This window comes from Dipodomys spectabilis, unplaced genomic scaffold (assembly GCF_019054845.1).
Source record: "Dipodomys spectabilis isolate Male_0828 unplaced genomic scaffold, ASM1905484v1 ptg000002l, whole genome shotgun sequence".
Classification (NCBI taxonomy): Eukaryota; Metazoa; Chordata; class Mammalia; order Rodentia; family Heteromyidae; genus Dipodomys; species Dipodomys spectabilis.
In genome coordinates, this window is record NW_024870679.1 from 13,306,133 (window position 1) to 13,310,578 (window position 4,446).

Below are 4,446 nucleotides of genomic sequence, written 5' to 3' on the forward strand. Positions count from 1 at the left end.
TTGATCTTGCTAGCTATGTCCTTTGCCATGCAGAAGCTCTGCAATTTCATGCAATCCCATTTGTCCAACCTTTCTTTGATTTGTTGTGTTTCTGGGTCTCTATTAAGAAAATTTCGGCCTGTGCCAAGGAGACCTAGAGTTTCTCCTATTCCATCCTGTAATGTTTTCAGAGTGCCTGCTTTGACTCCGAGGTCTTTGATCCATTTGGAGTTGATTCTGGTGCAGGGTGATCTATAAGGACCTAGCTTTAGTTTTCTATAAGTAGTTAACCAATTTTGCCAGCATCATTTACTGAAGAGGCTGTCTTTCTTCTATTCTATTTTTTTAGCTCCCTTATCGAAGATTAGATGGCTATAGGTCTGTAGGTTCATTTCTGGGTTTTCAATTCTATTCCATTGGTCCTGAGGTCTGTTCTTGTGCCAGTAACAAGCTGTTTTGATTACTATGGCTTTGTAGTAGAGTTTGAAATTTGGTATTGATATTCCTCCAGCACTGTTCTTTCTGTTAAGGATTGTTTTTGCTATTTGGGGACTTTTATTGTTCCATATGAATTTTAAGATTGCCTCTTCTATTTCCTTGAAGAATGAGGTTGGAATATTGATAGGTATTGCATTGAATTTGTAGATAGCCCTCACGATGTTGATCCTTCCAATCCAGAAGCATGGAGGTTTTTCCACTTTCTAAATTCTGTTTTGATTTCCTTTTTCAGGTTTTTAAAGTTTTCATCATTGAGGTCCTTCACTTCTTTGTTTAATTCCTCGGTATTTTATTTTTTGTGGGGCTCTTCTAAATGGAGTTGCTTTCCTGATTTCACCCACGCTTTTCTCATTGTTGGCATACAGAAAAGCCATTGATTTTTAAGGGTTAATTTTATACCCTGCTACTTTGCCAAAGTTTTGAATCAGCTTGAGTAATTTGGGACTGGAGTCCATGGGATTCTTTAAATACAAGATCATGTCATCTGTAAAGAGGGAGAGTTTTACTTCATCTTTCCCTATTTGGATCCCTTTTATGTTTGCATCTTGACTTATATTCTGTAGCTAGGCATTCTAACACTAGATTGAAGAGAAGTGGAGAGAGCGGACATCCTTGTCTCGTTCCTGAGTTAAGAGGAAATGGCTTTAGTTTTTCACCATTAAGTATAATGCTGGCTCTAGGTTTGTCATCTACAGTCTTTATTGTATTGAAGAATGTTCCCTGGATTCCTAGTTTTTCCAGTACCTTCATCATAAAGGGGTGTTGGATCTTGTCAAATGCCTTTTCTGCATCTATTGAGATAATCATGTGGCTCTTATCCTTGCTCTTGTTGATGTGATGAAGTATATTAATTGATTTGCGTACATTGAACCAGCTTTGCATCCCTGAAATGAAACCTGTTTGATCGTGGTGTATGATTTTTGGGATGAATTGTTGAAGTCAAGGAAATGGGTCTATAGTTCTCTTTCTTTGATGAGTCCTTGCCTGGTTTTGGGATGCTGGTTATGATGGCTTCATAGAATGAGTTCAGTAGTGAATTTTCTCTTTGAATTTCATTGAAGAGTTGGAGGAGTATTGGTGTGAGCTCTGCTTTGAAGGCCTTGTAAAATTCTGCTGTAAATCCATCTGGTCCTGGTTTCTCAGATGGGATGTCTCTTATTGCTGTTTCAATTTCAATGCTTGATATGAGCCTGTTACGATGGTTTAACTCATCTTGGTTTAGTTTCAGCATGTCAATATCTGCTAGAAAAAGGTCCATTTCTGCCAAGTTCTCAAACTTACTAGCATAAAGGTTTGAGAAGTATTCCCTTATAATGTTCTGAATCTTGCTTGTTTCCGTGGTGATGTTTCCATTCTCATCTCTGAGTTTATTTATTTTGGTTTGTTCTCTTCTTTTCCAATAAAATTTGCTAAGGGTCTGTCAATGTTGTTAATTTTTTCAAAGAACCAACTCTTTGTTTTGTTGATTCTTTCTATGGTTTTTTTGGATTCTAATTCATTTGATTCTGATTTAATTTTAATTATTTCTTTCCATCTACTAGATTAGGGTATATCTTGCTGCTCTTTTTCAAGGAGGTTCAGCTGTCTCATTAAATTGTTGGTTTCAGATCTCTCCAATTTGTTGATGTAGGAACTCAGAGCTATAAACTTGCCTTTGCTATGTCCCAGAGGAGCTGGTAATTTGTGTGTTCATTTTTGTTGAATATCATGAACATTTGAATTTCCTTTCTAATCTCTTCCATGACCCACTCGTGATTCAGCAGTGTGTTGTTCAGCCTCCTTGTGTTACAGGACTTTCTTGGATGGCTTTTGGTGTTGAGTTCTAATTTTTATTCCCTTGTGCTCTGAGAGAATGCAAGGCATACCTTCAATGTTTCTTAATTTGGACAAGTTTGCTTTGTGGCCTAAAATGTGGTCTATTTTGGAAAATGTTCCTTGTGCTGCTGAGAAAAACGTGTATTCTGATGCTGCTGGGTGAAATATTCAGTAGATGTCTGTTAAATCTAGTTGATCTGTGAAGTTGTTTAGATTTGTGGTTTCTCTGTTGAGTTTTTGCCGAGTTGATCTATCTAGTGGGGAAAGTGGTGTGTTAAAGTCCCCAACAATTAATGTCTTTGGATCTATGTGAGATTTGAGGGAAAGTAGTGTTTCTTGGATAAATTTCGGTGGTCCGTTGTTGGGCAAATAGAGATTTAGAATTGTAATATCCTCCTGAAAGAGAGATCCCTTAATTAGTATGTAGTGACCTTGTTTATCTCTTCTCACTAATTTTAATTTGAAGTCTATTTTATCTGATATTAGGATTGCAACTCCCACCTGTTTATGGGGGCCATTTGCTTGGTAGATTTTGTTCCAGCCTTTCACTTTCAAAATGTGTTTGTCTTTGGGGGGCAAGTTGTGACTCCTGAAGGCAGCATATAGAAGCATCTTGCTTTTTGATCCAACTAGACAGTCTATGTCGCTTAATTGGAGAGTTGAGTCCATTAATGTTGAGAGATAGGACTGAGAGGTATTTGGGAGTTCCTGCCATTTTATCCATCTTCGTGGGGGCTGTGGCAACTGGGTTGTTCCTATGGTTCTTGAATTCTCAGTTTGGGTGCTGTTTCTTGGCCTTTATTGTGGTCTTGTTGGTTTTCTATGTGTAGGACATCTTTAAGAATCTTTTGTAGTGCTGGTTTGGTGGAGATATATTGTTTCAATTTTTCTTTGCTATGGAAGTTTTTTTTTTTTTTTGACCTTCAGTTATGAAGGAGAGTTTAGCTGGATACAGTATTCTTGGTTGATAGTTGTTTGTCTTTAAGGCATGGCATACATCTTTCCAGGCTCTTCTTGCTTTAATTGTCTCTGCTGAGAAATCTGAGGTGATTCTAATTGGTTTCCCTTTATAGATGATTGATCTTTTCTCCTTGACAGCTTTAAGGATCTTTTCCTTGGTCTGTATTGATCCTGTGGGGATTATAATGTGATGGTGGGATGTCCTGTTTTTGTCTGGTCTATTTGGGGTTCTAAAGGCTTCTTGTATCTGAATAGGCCTATCTGTTTGCATGTTTGGGACATTCTCTGCTAGGATCCTGTTAAACAAATTTCCTAGACCATTAACTTCTATCTTTAGGTGCTTCTCTACACTCATTGTCCTCAGATTAGGCCTTTTGATGGTGTCTTCCAAGTGTTGAATAGATCTATCATATCTCTTGGATTTGTCTTGGATAGTTGTATTTTCTTTCTCTATAGTATCTAGGCTGTCTTCAGTCCCTGAGATTCAATCTTCTGCATGGTCTAACCTACAGTCAAGACTTTCTTCTTTGTTTTTTATTTCTTTTCCTTCTAATTGGTCAGCTTTGATGGCTTCAAATTCTTTGTTGGAACTTTGTTTTAGATCTTGTATGAACTTCTTTACTTCCTTAATTTGGTGTTCAGTGTTTATTCTCAAGTCACTTAGTTGATTGGTCATGGTTTCCTTGGACTCCCATTCCTTCTGTCTGGTTCCATTCAGCATTCCCTTTGTGGTCTCCCTGAATTCTTTCAGCTGTCTGTTTATGGATTCCATGAATGCCTCTATTAATCTTTGTCTATTCTCATCTCGCTTTCGCAATTCCTGTATTACTCTTTGATTAGCTTTCTCACATTCACGCCATTCCTGACATTCTCTTTGTCTGTTCTCAGCCTGCTCACACAATTCCTGTCTTTCTCTTTGGCTGTTCTTAGTCTGCATAACTATTTCCTTTACTTCTCTTTGAGTGTTTTCAACTTACTCACACAACTCCTGTGTCAATCTTTGAGTTGCTTCCTCATGCTCACGAGATTCCTGTATTGATCTTTGGTTAGCCTCCTCTCTCTCCTTATCACACTCATACTGAGGCCTTTGCAGGTTTTCAATCTTTTCATTCACCATGTTTACCAGAAGTGTTTGTAGAGCTTTTGGGGAACTCTCCTCTGGAGTATTCATTATCTGTTCTGTCACCTGATTAT